The sequence below is a fragment of the Capricornis sumatraensis genome, chromosome 16, assembly GCF_032405125.1.
Source record: "Capricornis sumatraensis isolate serow.1 chromosome 16, serow.2, whole genome shotgun sequence".
NCBI classification, from domain to species: domain Eukaryota; kingdom Metazoa; phylum Chordata; class Mammalia; order Artiodactyla; family Bovidae; genus Capricornis; species Capricornis sumatraensis.
Window position 1 is genome coordinate 3,374,501 of NC_091084.1, and position 25,925 is coordinate 3,400,425.

Consider the following 25,925-nt stretch of genomic DNA (forward strand, 5'->3'; position numbering starts at 1 on the left):
AGTCCTCTGATCAGACAGGATCAGTCTCTTCCAAATCTTCTCATTAGTAGTTACATGCTGTTCATTCCTTCCTTCTGTCTCCTGAAGGCCTGTGTGCTAGCAGATAAGCCCAAGTGACATCATTTTTCCAAAAATGTAGGGCAAGAACAACTTAAAAGTGGAGAACATTCTGAGAATTTACTGCTTTGCTTCAGATTGGGAAGGGGGCATCTTATAATTTAAGGGGCTCAAGGCAACGCCACACAGAGCAGAGTCCTCCCTGAGTCTCCATCTGACACGAAGCAGGTGAGGACCGGAGCATCGCCTGAGAGCAAGCTTTGGGCCCACTTTCAGCCCCGTCTGGTCATCTTCGCATTTTCGGGGCTCAACAGACAATGAAAGGGATGGGTGAGGGGCCCCTTCCACTCATGTCAACGGTTCTAAGCAGCACAGAAAGTAGCTCAGAGTGGGACCATCAGCTTCTGCAAAGGCCAGGGGTCAGTGTGCACTATAGACAAGCCATTCTGGTGCAGGGTCCTGGAGTGAACACTGGATCCCCAGTGCTGACATGAGTGACAGCCTCAGGGAACCCCAGAGCCTCGCCGTCAGCCACCCCGGGGCTCCAAGGCCTCCCTGACCTCACCTTCAGTCCTGGAGGAAGAGGAGTACCTTCGCTCCAAGGTCACCTGGTCAGGAATGGGCAGCACCCCGTGCCCAGGATGTAGGCTTCTATGAGCTGGCAGGGGCATGGAATCCTTGAAGAGTCCATGTGTCATGTCCCCAGTGCCTGGGGAAGCTGAGAGGTCACAAGGAGCCGGATGTAGTAGCCACCAAACACTGCCAGCAGCTGCTGGGCCATTTCCTCCAGCTCAGCCTCAGGAATAAGCTGGCAAAGCTCAGTCTGCATGAATGGCTTCTCCGTGGATCCCGGATGGTTGGGCAGGAGAGGAGTTTCCTACAGCAGGTTCTCCAGCCCCTCGGCAGCTGTGGGGCTTACCCCAGTCTCCATGACAACACACAGCTGACTCAATTCGCTTCTCAGCAAGGACTCTTGGCTCATCTTCATCTCTCAAATGTGATCGGACAAAAACTGCACACAGGTCTCCAGATCAAAATAGACAAACCAGAGCTGAATCACACTCTGGCAACCTTCCACCGTGTCCATCACCCCCAGCAGCATCCGGTGTCTCAGGAGGGCTCCGTTGACAGCTGTCAGCCTAAGGTCTGTGTTGGTGTTGGCCTTCCTCTAGTGTCTCTCAAAGATGAGCACGAGAGTCAGGGTGAGGCTCGTGGCAGCCAGGGTCATGAGCAACACGCCTGCCCAGTGGTTCCCCAGGGCAAACATCTGGCTGGTGGAGTAGATGTTGGCCCACACCACCACATAGAACACCACAGCGAAGGCCGGCCACATGGGCCTCGAGTTGTAGATGATGTATCTACTCACTTGGGGCTCTAAGAGGGCTCTCTCAGCCAGGTTCCTGTACTGGTCAGCTGGGACCTGAATTCCCCAGGTAGTCAGCTGCTCTCCAGCAGCTCCCAGGTCAAATGAGATGGGCACACAAGTATTGTCGATCCGGAGCACCGTAAGGACCTGGCCGCTGCAGAGCTCTTGCCCCCAGCCAGGAGGGCTTCTGCCAGTCAAGGGACTCCAGCCAAGGGAGGAGGTGGGCAAGGGGCCAGCTGCCCCACCGGGGTCCATCTGCAGTTCACACACCATAGCAGCACCAGCAGGACTCCTACTTCCCCTTCTTGGAGCCGTGGTTCATCCTAGAATAGCCAGCTCAGCTTCACCTATCTTGGATTGAGGGAAGACTTCTTCTGGAGGCTTCTCAGAGCAGGGAAGAAGGCTCCTGGCTTGGCAAAGGTGGAGGGAGAGAAGTAACTGCCAAGCAGGGAGAGGTACAAACCAGAGGGCAGGATGGAGCCAATCAAGGAGGCCTCTGCTCTCACCCTGTAGCCTCTCATCCAAACTGGAGGCCGTCCCCACCACCACCGGCGCCGCCCGCACCACCGCCCCCGGGGACGCAGAAGGTCGGGGGCACAGCCTGCCGCCCGCGCCGCCCTCCTGAGTCCCGCCCCCGGGCCGAGCCCAAAAATAAGTACTTTTTTTAAAAAAGAAATTTTGGTCACCACAAGGTTGAGAATATTTTCTACTGGAAGTTTTATAACATGAACTTTTACATTTATGTCTATGATTAATTTCCAGGTAATTTTTGTGTATGTTGCGAGATAATGTTCAGAATTTACTTTTTTCCATATGTATATCCAGTTGTTCCAGCAACTTGAAGGCAATCCATAAATATGGTATATCCTTCCATTTTTTAGGTCTTATCTTCTCAGCAGTATCTTATAGCTTTTTGTAAACAGATATTGCACATATTTTATTAAACTTACCTTAAGTATTTCTTGGATGTTATTATAAATGGCATTTTTAAAAATTTACATGCTATATCTAGTATATAGAAGTACAATGGTCTTTTATACATTGAACTTGGATTCTGCAACCTTGGTACTCTAATTTTTAGTTCTTATAGTTTCATTTTTTTATCTTCATTTTTTAGGTTCCTTAGAATTTCTCTATACAAATGATCATGTCATATGTCTTATTATATCTATTTTTGTACTCTCACTTCTCTTTCTTACCTTCTTTAATGTATTTTTAATAATTTTATTTATTCACTTATTACCTATATCTCAGTGTGTTTTTCCCATAATTGCTTGAGTTTATAGTATGCATTTTTATTAATTTTATTTCCATTTTGAGATAATTGTAGATTCTTTAGTATACTGTAGTCTTTGTCACTGTCTGCCTTAAAGCAATATTACTGTGGTCAAAGAAACCTACGGTAGAACACTCCTATTGCCCTCCTCCCAGTCCTTGTGCTATTGTTGTCATACACATTATTTCACCATACGTTATAGACTTCCCATTCATTAGATAGATGAAAGGCAGATAGAATTTTTCTTGCTTGACAAACTTTTAACAATATTTTCAAAAGGAAGTTAATAGATGTTTTAATAAGACATTAAGAAAATATATCTTTGATGGCTGCCAATTTCTCCAAGGTAGGTTTAGAGGTGCTTTGCTGAAGGTAGTGGGGCCAGCAGAAGTATGGATAGTTTAATTAGAATAAATGACTCTGTCATAGCCATTGAAGTTACTTATGGTTGTCAGGCCTCAATATAGGGACTCATATTGTGAAATGATATTGCTGTGATATGTGAAGTCACTCAGTCATGTCTGACTCTTTGCAATCTCATGGACTGTAACCTACCAGGCTCCTTTGTCCATGGGATTTTACAGGCAAGAGTAGTGGAGTGGATTGCCACTTATCAGCGTGCATATACAATTATGCCTCTCTCTAGAGGGGCTATCCCACTTTGAAGGTCAGGAACGGTGGCGGTAAGGAGATACCTCTCATCCAAGGTAAGCAGCAGAGGCTGTGCTTTGCTGAAGCAGCTGAGAAGAGATACCCCATGCCCAAGGTAAGAGAAACTCAAGTAAGATGGTAGATGTTGCAAGAGGGCATCAGAGGGCAGACACACCGAAACCATACTCACAGAAAACTAGTCAATCTAATCACACTAGGACCACAGCCTTGTCTAACTCATTGAAACCAAGCCATGCCCGTGGGGCAACTGAAGACAGGTGGGTCATGGTGGAGAGATCTGACAGGATATGGTCCACTGGAGAAGGGAATGGCAAACCACTTCATATTCTTTCTTGAGAACCCCATGAACAGGATGAAAAGGCAAAATAATAGGATACCAAAAGAGGAACTCCCCAGGTCACTAGGTGCCCAATATGCTACTGGAGATCAGTGGAGAAATAACTCCAGAAAGAATGAAGGGATAGAGCCAAAGCAAAAAAATACCCAGTTGTGGATGTGACTGGTGACAGAAGCAAGATCCGATGCTGTAAAGAGCAATATTGCATGGGAACCTGGAATGTCAGGTCCATGAATCAAGGCAAATTGGAAGTGGTCAAACAGGAGATGGCCAGGGTGAACATTGACATTCTAGGAATCAGCGAACTAAAATGGACTGGAATGGGTGAATTTAACTCAGATGACCATTATATCTACTACTGCAAGCAGGAATCCCTCAGAAGAAATGGAGTAGCCATCATGGTCAACAAAAGAGTCTGAAATACAGTACTTAAATGCAATCTCAAAAATGACAGAATAATCTCTGTTCATCTCTAAAGCAAACCATTCAATATCACAGTTATCCAAGTCTATGCCCCAACCAGCAACACTGAAGAAGCTGCAGTTGAACAGTTCTATGAAGACCTACAAAACCTTTTGGTACTAACACCAAAAAAAGATGTCCTTTTCACTATAGGGGACTGGAATGCAAGAGTAGGAAGTCAAGAAACACCTGGAATAACAGGCAAATTTGGCCTTGGAATATGGAATGAGGGAGGGCAAAGACTAATAGAGTTTTGCCAAGAAAATGCAATGGTCATAGCAAACACCCTCTTCCAATAACACAAGAGAAGACTCGACACATGGACATCACCAGATGGTCAACACCAAAATCAGATTGATTATATTCTTTGCAGCCAAAGATGGAGAGTCTCTATGCAGTCAACAAAAACAAGACCAGGAGCTGACTGTGGCTCAAATCATGAACTCCTTATTACCAAATTCAGACTCAAATTGAAGAAAATAGGGAAAACCACTAGACCATTCAGGTATGACCTAAATCAAATCCCTTATGATTATACAGTGGAAGTGAGAAATAGATTTAAGGGCCTAGATCTGATACAGTGCCTGATGAACTATGGACTGAGGTTCATGACATTGTACAGGAGACAGGGATCAAGACCATCCCCATGGAAAAGAAATGCAAAAAAGCAAAATGGCTGTCTGGGGAGGCCTTACAAATAGCTGTGAAAAGAAGAGAGGCAAAAAGCAAAGGAGAAAAGGAAAAATATAAGCATCTGAATGCAGAGTTCCAAAGAATAGCAAGAAGAGATAAGAAAGCCTTCTTCAGTGATCAATGCAAAGAAATAGCGGAAAAGAACAGAATGGGAAAGACTGGTGATCTCTTCAAGAAAATTAGAGATACCAAGGGAACATTTCATGCAAAGATGGGCTCCATAAAGGACAGAAATGGTCTGGACATAACAGAAACAGAAGATATTAAGAAGAGGTGGCAAGAATACACGGAAGAGCTGTACAAAAAAAATCTTCACGACCCAGATAATCATGATGATGTGATCACTAATCTAGAGCCAGACATCTTGGAATGTGAAGTCAAGTGGGCCTTAGGAAGCATCACTACGAACAAAGCTAGTTAAGGTGATGGAATTCTAGTTGAGCTGTTTCGAATCCTTAAAGACGATGCTGTGAAAGTGCTGCACTCAATATGCCAGCAAATTTGGAAAACTCAGCAGTGGCCACAGGACTGACAAAGGTCAGTTTTCATTCCAATCCCAAAGAAAGGCAAGGCGAAAGAATGCTCAAACTACCGCACAGTTGCACTCATCTCACATGCTAAAGTAATGCTCAAAGTTTTCCAAGCCAGGCTTCAGCAATACGTGAACCGTGAACTCCCTGATGTTCAAGCTGATTTTAGAAAAGGCAGAGGAACCAGAGATCAAATTGCCAACATCCACTGGATCATGGAAAAAGCAAGAGAGTTCCAGAAAAACATCTATTTCTGTTTTATTGACTATGCCTAAGCCTTTGACTGTGTGGATCACAATAAACTGTGGAAAATTCTGAAAAAGATGGGCATACCAGACCACCTGACCTGCCTCTGGAGAAATCTGTATGCAGGTCAGGAAGCAACAGTTAGAACTGGACTTGGAACAACAGACTGGTTCCAAATAGGAAAAGGAGTACGTCCAGGCTGTATATTGTCACTCTGCTTATTTAACTTCTATGCAGAGTACATCATGAGAAACGCTGGACTGGAAGAAACACCAGCTGGAATCAAGACTGCCGGGAGAAATATCAAAAGCCTCAGATATGCAGATGACACCACCCTTATGGCAGAAAGGGAAGAGGAGCTATAAAGCCTCTTGATGAAAGTGAAAGAGGAGAGTGAAGAAGTTGGCTTAAAACTCAGCATTCAGAAAATACAAGATCATGGCATCCGGTCCCATCACTTCATGGGTAATAGATGGGGAAACAGTGGAAACAGTGTCAGACTTTATTTTTTTGGACTCCCAAATCACTGCACATGGTGACTGCAGCCATGAAATTAAAAGACGCTTACTCCTTGGAAGAAAAGTTATGACCAACCTAGATAGCATATTCAAAAGCAGAGACATTACTTTGCTGACTAAGGTCCGTCTAGTCAAGGCTATGGTTTTTCCAGTAGTCATGTATGGATGTGAGTTGGACTGTGAAGAAGGCTGAGCGCCGAAGAATTGATGGTTTTGAACTGTGGTGTTGGAGAAGACTCTTGAGAGTCCCTTTGACTGCAAGGAGATCCAACCAGTCCATTCTGAAGGAGATCAACCCTGGGATTTCTTTGGAAGGAATGATGCGAAAGCTGAAGCTCCAGTACTTTGGCCACCTCATGCGAAGACTTGACTCATTGGAAAAGACCCTGACGCTGGGAGGGATTGGGGGCAGGAGGAGAAGGGGACAACCGAGGATGAGATGGCTGGATGGCATCACGGACTCGATGGACGTGAGTCTGAGTGAACTCCGGGAGTTGGTGATGGACAGAGAGGCCTGGCGTGCTGCGATTCATGGGGTCGCAAAGAGTCAGACACGACTGAGAGACTGAACTGAACTGAACTGAATTTTATATATTGGACAGCACTCTAGATCAAAGTTGTCCAATATGTTAATAAATATAGTGCAAGGCACAAATGTGAATTACATAAGTAATTTTAAGTTTTCTAGAAGGCACATTAAAATGTGAAAGACAGATAATATTAATGTGTCTTATTTAATCCAATACATCTAAATTACATCAACATGTGTAATCAGTATAAACATTTTCCTACTGAATCTTTGTAATCAAGTGTGTATTTTATATTTACAGGCCATCTCAATTCAGGTTAGTCACATTGCAAATTCTCAATAGCTGCACATGGACAGTGTCTACAGTTTTAGACAGAACATCTCTGGACAATTTATTTTTTTCCTTTTCTAACAGCTATATGGTGAGTCACAGACAAAATTACAAATCAAGCTCTATCATGTGTATTTTTTCTGATTGAGGCCACTCTGCAATTACCCTGCAGCATAATTAAAATGAGTAATATGATGAGAGACATAATACTTCAAGTTGCCAGGTGAACAGAAAGGATTGTAGAAACTGAAGGCTAGATGTTAGTCAAAATCAACAAAAGGTGAGTCACGCATACAGAACTGAGTGTTACTGAACGATCTTGTAAATGAACGCAAGTTAAGTTCCTTCCTGCTTCTGAAATTCTTTTGTTTTGTTTTATTTTCATTTCTTTCTTTCCCTTAAAGATTCTTTATAATTTCCCTGGGACCTGAAGGACATGTACCTTAATAGAACTGGCACATGTAATTCCACTTCCCAGATGACACATATTTTAGACATAATATTTTAAAAGGGAACATCAGGATGCTGAACCATAACCTATAAATATCAAATATATTTTAAAATATAAGACTGATCATGGACATTAGGAGGCTTCATCGTCCTGAGTCTAAATGTCTTGTAATTCAAATTGTTTCTTGAAGAGTCTCAAAATAACAATATATAGACAGCTTCAGAGATACAGGCAGGTATGGAGATAGACTGGTTCATATATGCATCAGTCAATGGACACACTGGTTTGGGGTATTTGTTGCCACATAATGAACTTCTCCAAATTTCATTTGCTTAAAACACCACTCTTCTGTTCATCTGCTCATGATTCTGAAATTTGGACAGAGCTTGGCGAGGTGCACTTATCTCTCTTCTACATTGCACCAGCTGGTGTGCATCACTGGGTACTGGAGAAGAAAATTTCATGATGGCCTTTCACACAGCATTTGCTGTCTGTTGACCGGGAGCCCAGCTCTGGCTGCTGGCTGAGAGCCTTGGCTCTCCTTCAGGTGGCCTTTCCGTGTGGCTAGATTGGGTTCTCAGGGCATGTTCAGACTTCCTCAATAACAGCTAACTTCCCTCACATCCTGAGCACCAAAGAAGAGCTGCTGACCCTTCTTGTGTTTCTTCTGCCCTAGACCTGGCACAGCATCACCTTCACAGTATCTCGTTACTCAGAGCACGTCACAAGGGTAGGCCAGATACAAAGCAAGAGAACCATGCAGGGTGTGAATACTGGGAACTATGGTTCACTTGGGGCCACTGAAAACACTAATTCACGTGAATGAACTTGCTTCACATTTTAAATTTTCAATCAATTGTTTTCTGAATTCAATTTTTTAACAGCCTATCCATGTTCCATTGTTGCAATATCTTCTCAAATATCTGAGGATATTAATAAAAATCATTTAAAGTTTTCCTTTTTTTCCTAAATAGTCTGTTTCCACCAAGGTCAGATTTTCTTTTCTTTTTTAAACTTTCTTTTGAACTAGTTTCTTGTTTTGTTTTCCCACCTTTGTCTTTCTCCTTTAACTTACTGATCTTCCTCAAAAACCTTGTCATCCTGGGTTTCCATTTAGATTTATAAAAGAAAAACTAAGTCATTTAATAGAGATTCTGGCACAGGTTTCCTCTACCATTTCTCTGATACTTGAGTTCCCAAATGAAAAGGTCTGGCAGTGGGATCTTTGTACTTGTGCAGAGAGAGGGATAACCATACAGGTATGTTTGTGGGGAGTAGACAGGCAGGCTCACCCCTGCCTCCATCCTCGTGGTAAAAATAAAGACAGACTTACTCTAAGGTGGCCATCACGTTCCCGCATCTAAGCCCTAGCCTCTCCGAGCAAATTCTCCCTCCAAGATCAGGTCTCAGGTTTCCTTTTGGGGGCGTGTACTGTTATTGCCAATTGCTCTATGTGCTGGGGGACCAGTGGTAGAAAGAGAGAAAGGTGTTTGAGTAACAGACTCACCACCTCAGTAGATTAATTGTCCTGATTACTACCCTGCATCTCTCTTTTACTCTTGCTGCTGCTGCCTAGTCACTTTAAGTGTAAGTAAGTGTAGTTGCTCAGTCGTGTCCAACTCTTTGCGACCCCATGGACTGTAGGCCACCAGGCTCCTCTATCCGTGGGATTCTCCAGGCAAGAATACTAAAGTGGGTTGCCATTTCCTTCTCCAAGGGACCATCCCAACCCAGAGATCGAACTTGGGTCTTCCGCATCACAGGCAGATGCTTTATCCTCTGAGCCACCTTCATCTGGGTTAGGTCACTTTAGCCATGTCCAACTCTTTGAAACCCTATGTACTGTAGCCTGCCAGGTTCCATGGGAATTCTGTAGGCAAGAATACTGGAATGAGTGCTGTTTCCTTCTCCAGGGATTCTTCCCAACCCAGGGATTGAATCAGGGTCTCCTGCATTGCAGACATATTCTTTACCAGCTGAGCCACCAGGGAAACCCCTCTTCTACTCTTAAAAATGAAAGTGAAGTTGCTCAGTAATGTCGGGCTCTTTGTGACCCCATGGCCTGTAGCCCACCAGGCTTCTCCATCCATGGGATTCTCCAGGCAAGAATACTGGAATGGGTTGCCATTTCCTTCTCCAGGAGATCTTCCTGACCCAGAGATTGAACCCAGGTCTCCCATACTGTAGGCAGACACTTTACCATCTGAGCCACCAGGGAAGTCAGTTTCTACCTCTCAATTCAGTCAGTTCAGTCGCTCAGTCGTGTCTGACTCTTTGCGACCCCATGAATCGCAGCATGCCAGGCCTCCTTGTCCATCACCAACTCCGGAGGTCACTCAGACTCATGTCCATCCAGTCAGTGATGCCATCCAGCCATCTCATCCTCGGTTGTCCACTTCTACTCCTGCCCCCAATCCCTCCCACAATCAAAGTCTTCTCCAATGAGTCAACTCTTTGCATGAGGTGGCCAAAGTACTGGAGTTTCAGCTTTCACATCATTCCTTCCAAAGAAATCCCAGGGTTGATCTCTTTCAGAATGGACTGGTTGGATCTCCCTGCAGTCCAAGGGGACCCTCAAGAGTCTTCTCCAACACCACAGTTCAAAACCATCAATTTTTTGGCGCTCAGCCTTCTTCACAGTCCAACTCTCACATCCATACATGACTACTGGAAAAACCATAGCCTTGACTAGACGGACCTTAGTCAGCAAAGTAATGTCTCTGCTTTTGAATATGCTATCTAGGTTGTTCATAACTTTTCTTCCAAGAAGTAAGAGTCCTTTAATTTTATGGCTGCAGTCACCATCTGCAGTGGTTTTGGAGCCCCCCAAAATAAAGTCTGACACTGTTTCCACTGTTTCCCCATCTATTTCCCATGAAGTGATGGGACCGGATGCCATGATCATCTTTTTCTGAAGGTTGAGTTTTAAGACAACTTTTTCACTCTTCTCTTTCACTTTCATCAAGAGGCTTTTTAGCTTCTCTTCACTTTCTGCCATAAGTTAATGTCATCTGCATATCTGAGGTTATTGATATTTCTCCCAGCAATCTTGACTCCAGCTTGTGTTTCTTGCAGTCCAGCGTTTCTCATGATGTATTCTGCATAGAAGTTAAATAAGCAGACTGAAAATATACAGCCTTGACGTACTCCTTTTCCTATTTGGAACCAGTCTGTTGTTCCATGTCCAGTTCTAACTGTTGCTTCCTGACCTGCATACAGATTTCTCAAGAGGCAGGTCAGGTGGTTTGGTATTCCCATCACTCTCAGAATTTTCCACAGTTTATTGTGGCAAGAGTACACAGAAGAACTGTACAAAATGGATCTTCATGACCTGGATAATCATGATGGTGTGATCACTCATCTAGAGCCAGACATCCTGGAATGTGAAATCAAGTGGGCCTTAGAAAGCATCACTACGAACAAAGCTAGTGGAGGTGATGGAATTCCAGTAGAGCTATTTAAAATCCTGAAAGATGATGCTGTGAAAGTGCTGCACTCCATATGCCAGCAAATTTGGAAAACTCAGCAGTGGCCACAGGACTGACAAAGGTCAGTTTTCATTCCAATCCCAAAGAAAGGCAAGGCCAAAGAATGCTCAAACTACCACACAATTGCACACATCTCACATGCTAGTAAAGTAATGCTCAAAATTCTCCAAGCCAGGCTTCAGCAATACATGAACTGTGAACTTCCAGATATTCAAGCTGGCTTTAGAAAAGGAACAGGAACCAAAGATCAAGTTGCCAACATCCCCTGGATCATGGAAAAAGCAAGAGAGTTCCAGAAAAACATCTATTTCTGCTTGATTGACTATGCCAAAGCCTTTGACTATGTGGATCACAATAAACCGTGGAAAATTCTGAAAGAGATGGGAATACCAGACCACCTGACCTGCCTCTGGAGAAATCTGTATGCAGGTCAGGAAGCAACAGTTAGAACTGGACATGGAACAACAGACTGGTTCCAAATAGGAAAAGGAGTACGTCAAGGCTGTATATTTTCAGTCTGCTTATTTAACTTCTACGCAGAGTACATTATGAGAAACGCTGGACTGGAAGAAACACAAGCTGGAATCAAGATTGACGGGAGAAATATCAAAAGCCTCAGATATGCAGATGACACCACCCTTATGGCAGAAAGGGAAGAGAAGCTATAAAGCCTCTTGATGAAAGTGAAAGAGGAGAGTGAAGAAGTTGGCTTAAAGCTCAACATTCAGAAAACAAGGATCATGGTATCTGGTCCCATCACTTCATGGGAAATAGATGGGGAAACAGTGGAAACAGTGTCAGACTTTATTTTTTTGGACTCCCAAATCACTGCACATTGTGATTACAGCCATGAAATTAAAAGACACCTACTCCTTGGAAGAAAAGTTATGAGCAACCTAGATAGTATATTCAAAAGCAGAGACATTACTTTGCCGAGTAAGGTCTGTCTAGTCAAGGCTATGGTTTTTCCTGTGGTCATATATGGATGTGAGAGTTGGACTGTGAAGAAGGCTGAGCGCCGAAGAATTGATGGTTTTGAACTGTGGTGTTGGAGAAGACTCTTGAGGGTCCCTTGGACTGCAAGGAGATCCAACCAGTCCATTCTGAAGGAGATCAACCCTGGGATTTCTTTGGAAGGAATGATGTGAAAGCTGAAACTCCAGTACTTTGGCCACCTGATGCAAAGAGTTGACTCATTGGAGAAGACTTTGATTGTGGGAAGGATTGGGGGCAGGAGGAAAAGGGGACTACCGAGGATGAGATGGCTGGATGGCATCACTGACTCAGTGGACATGAGTCTGAGTGAACTCCAAGAGTTGGTGATGGACAGAGAAGCCTGGCATGCTGCGATTCATGGGGTCGCAAAGAGTCAGACACAACTGAGCGACTGAACTGAACTGAACTATTGTGATCCACACAGTCAAAGACTTTGGCATAGTCAATAAAGCAGAAATAGATTTTTTTTCTGGAACTCTCTTGCTTTTTCCATGATCCAGCGGATGTTGGCAATTCTTAGTACCTGCTAATTCAGAGCTTGGACCTACCCTGAATCTCCACTTGGGAGCAAAACTCCCCCATGTGCTGTAGCCCTCCATGGAGAGTGTTCTGCTGGCAGTTCAGGTATTTGAGAAGATATTGCATCAACAGAACATGAATAGGCTGCTGAAAAGTAGACCATTTAGAAAATAATGTGATTTCTGCTATAAAAGTTTAATAGTGGGGCTGGATAATAAGGCTAAGGAAACTGTTAATCTCTTATGTGTGTGTTAGTCCTTCAATCATGTCCAGACTCTTTGTGACTCCATAGACTGTAGCCTACCAGGCTCCTCTCTCCATGGAATTCTCCAGGCAAGAATACTGGAGTGGGTTGCCATTTCCTTCTCCAGGGGATCTTCCCAATGCAGGGATGAAACCTGGATCTCCTGCATTGCAGACATATTCTTTACCATCTGAGCCACCAGGGAAGCTCACAGAATTAAAGAAAAAGAATATAATCTATGAAAGACATGAAGCACCAAGCCAAGTGTCCAACATCCATCCCCTCAAAATCGAATCCGTTTAATGCAAAGAGGATATAATTGGGGGAATATAAATAAATAAATTTCTCAGAGCCAAAAAGCAAACCCCTCAAATCTTCAGAATGAAATGTGTTCATCTCAGAATGAAATGAATCCATTTTTATTCATGCTGATTAGCATGAATAAAAAAAGATACACACACATTGGTACAAAACCTCACCAAGGCTAGAGACTCCTGAAAACTGCCATAAAGAAAAAATAAAGCACACAAAAAGTAGGTAGCTACAAAGGGTCAAATCTTAGACTGATGATAGACACTGTATTATCAATACTGGAAGCCAGAATACATTCTAGCTATACCTCTAGGTATAAGGTCGGACCCAGGGGCCATAACGGGCGGGGGAAGTCTCTAATGGAAGGAGCCTCCCAGACCCCAGGAGACCAATGACAGCACACTTCGCCAGTTAAAGCCGCCCCACCCCAGCCACGAAGAAGGACCTGTTAGCCTGCAACACCCTGAACCGGCAACCTATCCAAACCCCCATCCGCTAACCTGGCCATCCCTCGCAGCGTGCATATATAAACAAACTTCTAACACGGTCTGGGCGCAGACTTCCTTGACCTGACTCAGGTCTGGGAACCCCTCCCAGGAGCGCTTCACCATTAAAAAGCCTGTTAGAGAATAAATTTGAATCAGTTCTAATGATATGGATGAAATTGGAGCCGATTATACAGAGTGAAGTAAGCCAGAAAGAAAAACACCAATACAGTATACTGACACATATATATGGAATTTAGAAAGATGGTAATGATGACCCTGTATGCGAGACAGCAAAAGAGACACAGATGTATAGAATGGACTTTTGGACTGTGAGGGAGAGGGAGAGGGTGGGATGATTTGGGAGAATGGCATTGAAACATGTATACTATCATGTAAGAAACGAAGCGCCAGTCTATGTTTGATACAAGATACAGGATGCTTGGGGCTGGTGCATGGGGATGATCCAGAGAGATGATATGGGGTGGGAGGTGGGAGGGGAATTCAGGATTGGGAGCTCATATACACCTGTGGCGGATTCATGTCAATGTATGGCAAAACCAATACAGTATTGTAGAGTAAAAATAAAATTAAAAAAAGAAAGAAATGATAGCACCTATTTAGAACTCCCACACAGCAGATACTCAGTTAAGAGAGTCCTAATGATGATTTAGGCTTTGAATCAGCAAACTTTTATTGAACTCTTTTGATAACAATGGTGGGAGAGGGAAATGAGAAGGAGCCCTTGATTTTCATCCTAATATGTGAGTTAAAGAAGGCTGAGTGCCAAAGAATTGACGCTTTTGAACTGTGGTGCTGGAGAAGACTCTTGAGAGCTTCTGGGACTGCAAGGAGATCAAACAGGTCAATCCTAAAGGAAACCAGCTCTGAATATTCATTGGAAGGACTGAGGCTGAAGCTGAAGCTCCAATAGTTTGGTCACCTGATGCAAAGAGCCAACTCATTGGAAAAGCCCCTGATGCTGGGAAAGATTGAGGGCAAGAGGAGAAAAGGGCGGCAGAGGAGGAGATGGTTAAATATCATCACTGACTCAACAGATATGAATTTGAGCAAACTCAGGGAGATAATAGAGGATGCTGGGGGGAGCTGGTATGCTACATTCCATGGGGTGGCACAGAGCCAGACACGACTTAGCAACTGAACAACAACTGTGAGTTACAATCACCAGTGGTTTTTCCATTTTATTTTGGGGATGAATAAAATCTCCAGCTCTAACTGGTAAAAAAATTAAAAAAATAAAAAGCCTGTTAGACACTCTTTTGGTGTCCTGGTCTTTTACCTAACACTAGGGTCCTGAGAAAATAGAACTTGTGACCCTACACCCACCAGCATGGCTGTCCCAAGGGAAGGATGGAGAGAGGCAGAGGATACAGCAGAGCATCTGGGTTCTTCCCCGTAGACAGAAGGTCCATCGTATGGTTGCACAGGACACAGGCCAGCAGCACAGCTGGAGTATGACCTTTCTGCCTTCACGTCTCCCTAAAAGTACCCAGCTCCTGCTGTGCCACCTGGCTCAGGTGAGCATTCCAATAGAAAAGCCCTATTTAGTATTATTTCGTATTGAACCCTCTTCCTCTGACTTCTTTCCTGCCAGCCCACCACGAGCAAGTAACAGCATGTTCAAGAATGTTTACTGTGAGACAAAGTGAACCCAATGTCAGTTTGCAGGCACACCTGCCCTCCAGCGGATCTACATTTGAAGCCAGTTCCTGCTTCAGTCAGTCACCATGGGGACTAAGTTCATTTCAGAACTGCAAGCAGTCAAAGAGTTTATCTCCTGTAATCTTTTTGGGGAAAAAAAAAAAAAAAAGACTTGGCAATCCATTTGGAAACTGAAAAATGAAGTGAAAAAAGAGGAATTTAAGAAAAAACAGATGGGAGGATCTACAATAATATGGAATTATTCCAAGGATAAAATGTAAAGCAGATAGTTCCATAGACAGTTTATAAAACAATTGACCCAAATTAGAATTTGAGGTTAAAGGACTCCGAGATTACCATCTCAAAGAATGAATTTCAATCAAAAAAATAGTAGTAAAGACAAGGAAGAATTTGACTCTTTAATAAGGAAGCTACTCTTTCCCCTTGATACACAAAAGAGAAAGAATTAGAAATTCTGGGAAAAACAAACAAAAGTAAGAAAATCCCATTGCAAAGATGTAGCAAACTAAATGACATGATTTTGAGCAATGGTATAAAGTCAGAAGAGAATTCATTTGACCCATGCACTGGAACATTCTCCTTGGAACTGCAGTTTTAGTGACATGATTTCATTAGAATTTGGTTCTGCAATAAGTGAAAAATATGTAGTTATAGTGTTATATATGCCAAAATAATGTTAATTTATATTGGTATATTTATAGTTATTATGATAATTATGTTTAATATTATAATAATTACAATTAATATATTAAAATTATCATCTTATACCAATATAATATTGGTAGTGACATTTAATTTTTTAGACTCAATCTATAGACAAAACATGAGAGATATAATTACAGGTACAGAACAAAATCCAAGTGGTATAACTTTACAAAAATAATTCAGTAGCATAAATGACAAAAGAGGTGAAAGAGGCTGAATTATCTTTGAAGGGCCCACTTTTACCAAGTGATGGCACTCTCTTTACTGAGTCAGTTTACTGAGTCAGAAGTATATACTTGAGTAGGTTGTTTAGTTCATTCTAAAATTACTTATTAAACACCCTCCACATGCTAGTATCGCTCTGGGTCTTGAGATATGGTGTTGAGCATGTCTGTAGATCTAACAGGCACATTTCCTGCCCTTAAGGAGCTCACAAGATAATGTGGCTGCTGCTACTGCTAGGTCGCTTCAGTCATGTCCGGTGGAGAAGAGTACAAATGGACGAAATTCACCATCATTGACAGGAGGTCAATACTGGTTGCTGTTGTTGTTTACTCACGAAGTTGTGTCCGACTCTTTGTTATCGCGTGGACTGAAGTCTGACAGGCTCCTCGGTCCATGGGATTTCACAGGACAGAGAGTGTGCTGTTTTGAGAAGATATTGTGTCAATGGAACATGAAGTAAAATTAGAAATGGTTAAAAGTGCTTACTTTGGGGAAGTTAGACTGGAGGGTGGGATAGGGCAACAGAATTTAAGAGACTAGTTTTTCACTTACCTCTATTTGTACTGTTTGAACTTCTCCAAGTATAAGAGCTCTGTTAATAATATTAAAAAACACAAAACCCAATATTGCAGTTTTTAACCAGCAGGATCAGGCTGACTTACACTCTACCTAATGTTGCATGGAAGACCTGATGTCAGGGCTTTATGACTCAAAATTCAATGCAAAGAAATGCTGCAGCTGGGAACCATCTGCTTAACATACACTGAGTATATTTTCATTCCATAATTGTATATCTGGATATTTTAATAGCCAAACCGATATGAAACATGCTTCTATAAGTACGCTGAGCTATTCTTTCTGCCACATTTATTGCTATAAAATTAGCTGACTTTTAATTTTTAAAGTGTTGCTTTTATCTATGAAAAACAGATTTTCTACTAATTTAACCCTTCTGAAGCCAGCCATAATATGTAACAATGATCCTTGCAGAGCTGTATACAGAGTTCCGTTTTGCCTGCTTCCTTTCTGTCTTGCATCTGTCTCTCCCCAATCCAGTCTCTCTCTCATCCATTCACTCCCAAGCGCCTCCAACATTCCAAGACTCTGGGGTTGCGAGTGGTCACAGAGAGCCTGGAAGCCTGGACAGGTGTCAGCTTCAGGATGCAGTGGAGCTGAGGGAGAACTGGGACGCCAGGACAGACTGGCTCTGGGTTGGGAAGGGACTCCGAACTCCCAGGGCAGTACAGGGGAGTCGGAGGTGAGTGCTGAGGGCAGGGCAGAGCAGAGTGTGTCTGCTCCAAAACCAGGAGGGGAGGAGGCTGCTGCAGTGACAGCTGGCCAGGAGTTGAGGGCAATGAACCTAGCGGCTCCAAAGCAAAGGGCAGGAGGAACTGCAAGGCAGGGGTCTCATGAGGGAAAAAGGACAAAGCAACCGAAGCTTTGTGGTACATGAGCCTGGCCGTGATTGCAACACGCGTGTGCAGGAAAGGGGGCGCGACCGGGGAACCTGTCCCCTTGGGAGGGGCTTCGGCCACGAGTCCAGGGCCACGCCCACCTAGAGATTCAGCAGTGTGGAGTGGCGTTTCTGTTTAATGAACTCAGAATTGTGATGAATCAGTAACGCAGCAGAGTAACTACTGGAGGACCATGCCTGACCGTGTTTGCCCGTCTAATCTGCTTCATCTGTAGAGTTTACGCGCTCAAGTGGCCTTTCCGCTTCCATCTCCAATCTGTCCCTAGACACAGGTCCTGGGTCTCAGCTCCTAGATACTGAAGAAACCCAGAGGGGGAAATGTGTCTTTTCTCGACCGTCTGAATCAGAACCATGCCTGCTTAGCTGCTTCAGTCGTGCTGTCTCTGTGGGACCTCATTGACTGTAGTCTGCCAGGCTCCTCTGTCCATGGGATTCTCCAGGTAAGAATACTGGAGTGGGTTACCACTTCCTTCTCCAGGGGATCTTCCCAACCCAGGGATCAGACCCACGTTTCCTGAGTCTCCTACATTGCAGGCAGATTCTTTTACCACCGAGCCACCAGGGAGGTCTCATAGTGATTTCAGAAGGAGCCGCCTTCCCTGTAGCAGTTTTGAGAGCTCCATTTCTGGCCCCTGCCAACTTGGATGCTGACCCTAAGGATGCCAAACGCTGTTAATTCTAGGACTGCCATCAATGCTCTCTTCTGGAGAGTTCATACCACTAGTAAACACGAGGAACCAAGAACCATTCATAGCCTTCTCTCTGCCATATATTTCCTTCTGCTCTGAGCACCTTATGTGTATGCATGCTAAGTTGCTTCAGTGCTGTCCAAATCTCTGTGACCCTAAGGACTGCAGCCTGCCAGGCTCCTCTGCCCATGGCATTCTCCAGACAAGAATACTGGCATGGGTTGCCATGACTTCCTCCAGCTGAACGCTTTGGGACCCCATGTAGCAGGATGCAGCCTTGGAGGCAAATTGACATCATGTGCAATTCCAGCTTAATCATTTTCCACTGTGAAGCCTGGAAACATTTCTTAATCTCTTTAAGCTTCAGTTTAAAAAAAAAAATGACAATTTGAGAATATTAACAACTATTTCATTGGGTTGTACTGAGAATTAAATGTTCATGAAGGGCCTGATTTCAAGCCTGGCACATTGTACAGACATGTGTTCATCTTTGTTCTCAAATGCCTAGACCAAAAAAAGTCACGGTTTAGTTACCAAGTAAGAGGTAGGTATGTCTAAAACAAAGGTAACCAGAGGGGGTTGGTTTGACATGGTGTTGTAGTAAGTATTAAATTTAATGATATTTGTAAAGCGCTTAATGAACCCTAAAGGAAATCAATCCTGAATATTCATTGGAAGGATTGATGCTGAAGCTGAAGCTCGAATACTTTGGCTACCTGATGCAAAGAGCCAACTCTTTGGAAAAGGCCCTGATGTTGTGAAATATTGAGGGCAGGAAGAGAAGGGGCAACAGAAGATGAGATAGTTGGATGGCATCACAGACTCAACAGATATGAGTTTGAGCAAGCTCTGGGAATTGGCAATGGACAGGGAAGCCTGGTGTGCTGCAGTCCATGGGGTCTCAAAGAGTCGGACAGGACTGAGAGACTGAACAACAACAGAAAGTGGTTAATATAGTGCCTGGCTCTTAAGTACTATTCAATCAATTATAGTCATAATTATTCATGAAACTTACAAATTACCAAAGTTGTTTGGCCATGCCCTACATGTAGTTGACTATAGTGCTTATAAAATTATAAAATTGATAGCAGAACACAGTTCTACTGATTTCTTAGAGTGTCTCCTATCTCTACCAGCTCTGAACTTGTTCTCTTTCATTCTCTCATGGCACAGATATTCTGAGATCACCTGAACATGAAAGGGAATGAAGCAGGACTTCCCCAGTGGTCCAGTGGATAAGAATCTGCCTGCCAATGCAGGGGACATGGGTTCTATTCCTGGTTTGAGAAGATGCCACATGCCAGAGAACAACTCAGCCCATGCACCACAACTACTGAGCCCATGAGCTAGAACCTGCACACCACAACTACAGAAGTCCACATGCCTAGAACCTGTGCTCTTTGACAAGAGAAGCCACTGCAATAAGAAGCCTGCACACTGCAATGAAGAATGATCCTGGCTCACTGCACCTAGAGAAAGCCCACACAAAGCAACGAAGACCCAGCACAGCCAAAATAATAATAATAAAAATAATAAAATTATTTTTTAAGAAAAGTGAATGTAGCAGACACAGTCTGTTTCACAAGGCTCCTCAAACTCTTCACAAGACTCACTCTTCTCAGGGGTCTCAAACTGCGAGCTCCCCAAGATTCTGTCATCATTACTGGCATCAAACGTTTGCTGAATGTGAGCTGTATGCAAGCTGACCATTCTTTGAATTCCAGAAACACTTTATATGTATCAGATCTGTTTCAAAGCATGTCCTCTTCTCAGCCATGAGGCCTCAAGGAGGCCCCATTCTCCCCAATGTATTAATAAACATGTTAGGATCCATGAAGGGAGCTCAGGCAGTTTATACACATTCTCCCATTTAATGCTCATGCCCTGCCAGGTAGCTACATTTCCTCCAATTTACAGATGAGCTATCTTAGGTCAGAGAGGGTAACTAGCCCAAGGTCACACAGAGACAACGGGAAACAAGTGCCATTAAACTCAGATGTCAGGGAGGCACCTGACAGCTGACACGATGCCTGGACATACGGTTGTTGACAACTCCCTCCTCTTTCACCCCTTATGCCAGGCTGTCCCTTCCTCCTTGGTGGCTGAAAGAAATAAGAAAATGTACTTGCATGTAGCAAGATTTTTGCAATTGCTCTAAACCAAATTCACTGTGTTCTATGCTAGACTGAATGGCTGGAACCTACAGTTTGGTCTGACCAAATCACAAGCATGGTTGCCTTCCACTTCCAGTACACTAAGAAAACTGAAGGAAAGCCTCTGTGCCAGGTCACTCCTGAAAGATTTCTGAAATTATACCTGCTTGCTATCTCACCCCACTGTATTGTACGTCAGCACCATGTCAGAAAAGCAGAACTTACTTTAGTCAATATGGAACAGAAATAACTGGCAGGTATGCTATCACTCACATGGAAGTTCTCTCCATCATAAAACCTAAGTCTAAAATTTCCTGCAAGAAAACTCAGTCTTGTTCCTCCTAAGTAAGCCAGTCTACTTCTGACCATCCTCCAGTCTTTCTGGAAAACAGAGACACATGGCACTACTTGTTTCTTGCCAAGATAATGCCAGGACCTACTAATAACATCAGCTTTCTCTGTGACGGACAGGTGGATTTCTGCTGTCCTTCCTGGAGAAGGGGAGCAAAATCACAGAGGACTTTGGGCAGAATCACAAAGACAAGAAAGTAGATCCAAAAGCTGAGAATCCTCTTTTGGTGTGTGTGTGGGAGGGAGATGGTGGGTGTTGGACAGTGACCAACAGTATTCTTAATTTGAGAAAGACTGTAACACTTTCTCAAAGACCTGTGTTTGGGATCAAGTGTGATAAACTGGGGGTTTCCCCAGTGGCTCAGTGGTAAAGAATCCACCTACAATACAGGATCTTCAGGAGACAAGGGTTCAATCCCTGGGTCAGGAAGATCCCCTGGAGGAGGGTACAGCAACCCACTCCAGTATTCTTGCCTGGAGAATCCCATGGACAGAGGACCCTGGTGTGCTACAGCCCCTGGGGTTGCAAAGAATCAGATACAACTGATGCGACTTAGCAGGGCATGGCACGTGATAAACTGGGCATCAAAGACTGTGGAAAGGGACCTGACTATTTGGTTTGTTCCATTACCAATGATTCCCTCACTCATTCATTTCTCATCTATTCATTTAATCACTTATTCTACAACCATGACTGACTACTGTGTCAATACCTAGGAAGAAGACAGAGAAAAACCCAAGAAGATGGATATAATTCCATTGCTTTGTGGTAAGAGCTAAAGAGTTTACCTTCTAGATGCTTTTCCTGCATTTTCTGTCTGCTAAACACCCTGACAATTGTCTGATTTCTTATAATTTGTCTGAGCTTTACTCATCCACTATCCAGATAAGAGATAACACTGATTGACTGCTTTTTGTATGTCAGGCAATATTCTAAGCATTTTCTTATTTACATATCATAATAGTGTGATGAGATAGGTGCTATTAATATGCTCATTTTCTCATAATAAAGCCGAGTCATTGTGCAACGGTCATACTACTAATATAAAGAGGAGCTTAGTTTTGGAAGCAGGCAGTATAGCTACAAAGCCCCCATTCTTAGCCATTGCACTATCTGTATAATGGATGAACTATTTGACCTTAGAGAAAATTTTAAATGTATAGTTTTCTTTGTTGACTTGAATGATATAATTTTATACATCTTAGAGTTGTTGCTAGTGGAAACTCTTGAAAGCCTATTCAGTACTAATCTCAGTCATTAATAGCCACTCTTGAAACAAGGCTGTGATTAGTTCTCTGGCAGCAGGGAAGCAACAGAAGAGGTGAAGGCAGAATCCTCTAACCAGGGGATGTTGGATACTCTGGGCATAAAAGGGACTATGAGAAACGAGGGCTCAGCCAGGGACAGGCAGCTGGAATCAGCTACTGTGGAGGAGATAAAAGAGTGTGCTGGGGATGCATAAGCTTGGAGAAAATGAGAAGACCAGTAAACAGGTGACTGGGGGCTGTGATCAAGAGCAGGATGGAGACATGGTCTTAAGCTGAAGGTGAGAAGGAACAAAAAGGAAGCCTTCAAAGCTGGACAGGTTTGCAAGGGAGAGGGGCAATGGGTGAGAACACATAGGTTTGTTTCTAAAGTGCTTCTGTGTATTAAATATGCTTTCACATGGTTTTACTCTGAATGACATCACACTTTAAAGATCTGCATAGAAAGTAAAGGAGGACCATCTTCTGAGCATCCTCACTAAGGACAGGACATGCACTGGATGCTGCATCTGCAGCCTCTCTCGTGACCTGGAGTCTTACGAGGCAGTTCTCACTAGGTATAAACACAAGGGAGGCACTGAAACCCAGAGAGACTGTCAGAGTCACACAGCTGATAAACCAGTGTCTAGCACACAGTCTTCAATGCCTATTTATTGAGCCATGAATAAATGAGTGTATGGTAAAATGATAAAGCAAGCAAGCAGGCAGGCCCATCCAGCCCCAAAGTTCACGCTCGTTCTCCTGTACTGGTGGTTTTAAATTGTGAGCCACAGAGCCCTGGGCTGAGGTGAGGAGGAATAGAGTGGAGGAGCTGCCTGGAGAGTGGCGCACCTGGTCTGCTATTCCTGCTTTGACAAGAGCATCTCTGCTTCCATATGTGCTAGATATTGAGTTTTCCATATAATTTTATTTGAAGAAAAGGGTCTTCTTCTACAAAATGCTTCATAACTCCTGCCCTGTACCATGCTTTCTCCTAAGCATATATAAAATCTATGAATAAGTTCAGTTTAATAAAGATGTATATTAACATAGAGTGGAAACATAAACTCATTTCTGAATCCCAGTAACAGCCTCCTTTCCTGGTAAATCTTATGAGGCCAGCTGTCTACAATATCCAGCATACTAAAGAGGCAGTTAACGATGGATGAAACACCCTCCAGGTCATTACGGCCGGCAGTCCACACCACAAATCCAGATGCCAAGGTTCAACCCTAGTTCTGCCATAACCTATTTGTGGGATTTTGGGTAAGTGATTTGACCTCCGTGTGCTTTAGTTTCATCTGTAAAATATGGTAGCTCTCTTGTAGGGTGAAAGTGAAAATTGCTCAGTCATGTCCAACTCTTTGCAACTCCATGGGCTGGTCCATGGAATTCTCCAGGCCAGAATACTGGAGTGGGTAGCCTTTCCCTTCTCCAGAGGATCTTCCCAACCCAAGGATCAAACCCAAATCTGCCACATTGCAGGTAGATTCTTTACCAGCTGAGCCACAGGAAAGCCCAAGAATACCAGAGTGGGTATACTATCCCTTCTACAGCAGATCTTCCCAACCCAGGAATTGAACCAGGGTCTCCTGCATTCCAAGCGGATTCTTACCAACTGAGCTATCCTGTAGGGTAGACAGGTTTTGTGTTATACCTGTGAATATGCTCACTGTAAACAAATGCACTTAGTTGCCTTAACTACTCGTACTTGTGATACAGGTTCCCAACTTGGAGTGGCCTTCCCATGTTTCATTTGCACAAATTCCAATCAACCAAAGGTACCAATACTCCTTTGACTTTCCTGGGGTCACCAGAGTAACATAATAGACAAAACAGTGTGGCTTGACTTATGTTAAGAGAATTTGCAGGCTTACCTTGACAGCTCCTGCTTCTTGGGAGTAGGGGTGTGCTGCTGTCTGGGGTCCAGCTGTCTGAGGTCTGCTATAGTCTCAAAGTGGCTTTTTTGGGAGGAAGCAGGAATAGATAAAAATTGTATATATTTAAAGTGTATAACATGATGTTTCAGTATATGTATAAATTGTGAAATAATTACCACAATTAAATTAACTAACACTTCTCATGGTTACCTTTTTCATATATGTTGAGAACACTAGAGATTTATTCTTTTAGCAAATTTCAAGCATATGGTATATTCTTATTAACTATAGTCACCATGCTATACGTAAGATCTCCAGAACTTAGCCATTTTATAACTAAAATTTTATACTGTTTGATCAGTATCTCCCCTTTCCCTCATCTCCCAGACTCTGGTAAAGTAGTGAAAGTGTTAGTCACTAAGTCATTTCTGACTCTTTGTAACCCCGTGGAATTTAGCCCACCAGGCTCTTCTGTCCATGGAATTCTCCAGGCAAGAATACTGGAGTGGGTAGCTATTCTCTGTTACTGTGCATCTGACTCTTTTTAGAATCCCAGATGTAAATGAGATCATGTGTTACTTGTCTTTCTGTGTCTGGCTTATTTCACTTAACATAATGTCCTCCATGTCTCACAGTGGCTTTTGATCACATATTAATAGTAAGTAATACCCATTAGTTAAAGTGACATTATCTGCTGAAACAGATAAGCCCCAAGTCCCAGTAGCATAACATATTAGAAGTTTATTTCTCATCCTTGTAGAGTCCCATTGGTGCCTAGAGGTAGGGGTGAGATGTGATAAGGGGGTCTATTCTACACAGTCATCCAAGGATCTGCATTGATGAAGAACACCATCTTAAACATAGAGTTTCCATAATGGCCTGGGCTCAGCATTTAGCCTCCAGGTGGTATACAGGAAGTGAGAGACTAGAGGACTGCATGGTGGGTTTTATGAACCAGACCTCTAAGGAATGCTTAACACTTCCAATGGCATACCATCAACTAAAACTCAGCCACAAATCCATTCCTGAGGACAAAATTAGCTGTGAGGTGTCTTCCATTTGTGTACTCATTGGAAAATGACCACATAGTTTTTGCCAAAAAGTATTTTTCTGTTGCTATGCAGTTCACACACACATGCACACAAACATAAATTTAAAACAAATATAAAACAAGATTCTCATCAACTAATGATCTGTTTGCAATACAGTCTGATATCTATCTTATTTTAAAATGTTGTCATAACCCATTAAATTGATATTATTGCTAATAGGTCTTGACACGCAGTGTGAAAAACACCATAATTTTTTCAGAGAAAAGCCACTCTAAGGCATAACTGTTACTATTAACCTTAGACACTGAGATGTCATCAGTGAAAGAGAAAATGTCCTCTATGGAAATCATTTTCAAACAGTTGCAGTTTTCAAGAAATAAGCCATACAGTTCAACTACAGTTAAAGTAGTAAAAATAAGAATGTTAAGAAATTTAAGTGAAATGTAAGTGTTCATACAAAACTAGGAAGACTTGAGTCCAGTGTGGACAATCAAGGTCTTGCTGGCAAACGAGAAAAATTCTGTAAGGGTTTGAGGTAGACCAAATAAATAACATTAATTTTTCCATGTGAATTTGGAACCACTGAGCAGCAGAGAAGGCAGATAGGCAGTCAAATGTTGGCTTTGCTACCCATGAAGTCAATACTGGAAAATGTGACTTCCTAATATTAAACTCAAGCAGGACTTCCCTGCCCAGCCACAAGCAGTGGTGAAAAACTGAAGGCCTCCCGAATGGGGCTTGCCCCTGAAAACTTGCAGCACAAAGGGGCAAATCAGAATGCTGGATTAACCTCCAGAAGGAAGCAGGTGTTACTGACCACATGTGCCCCACTCCCTGGGGGAATCTGAATTGGGGTGGGGGGGGCGTGATGCTGCTACCACCCCCCAGATGTACACAAGAAGCTAGGGGAGAGGCACTTCCTCCTCCCGCCATGTACACCACAAGGCAGAGATGTC

The 25,925-nt window shown here is 43.3% G+C and overlaps 1 pseudogene; it reads right to left on the bottom strand.

The window, feature by feature from the left end:
* Positions 1–661: 661 nt before the first annotated feature.
* On the bottom strand, positions 662–1,696 carry LOC138092087 (transmembrane protein 268 pseudogene; annotated as a pseudogene).
* Between the last annotated feature and the right edge of the window lie 24,229 nt (positions 1,697–25,925).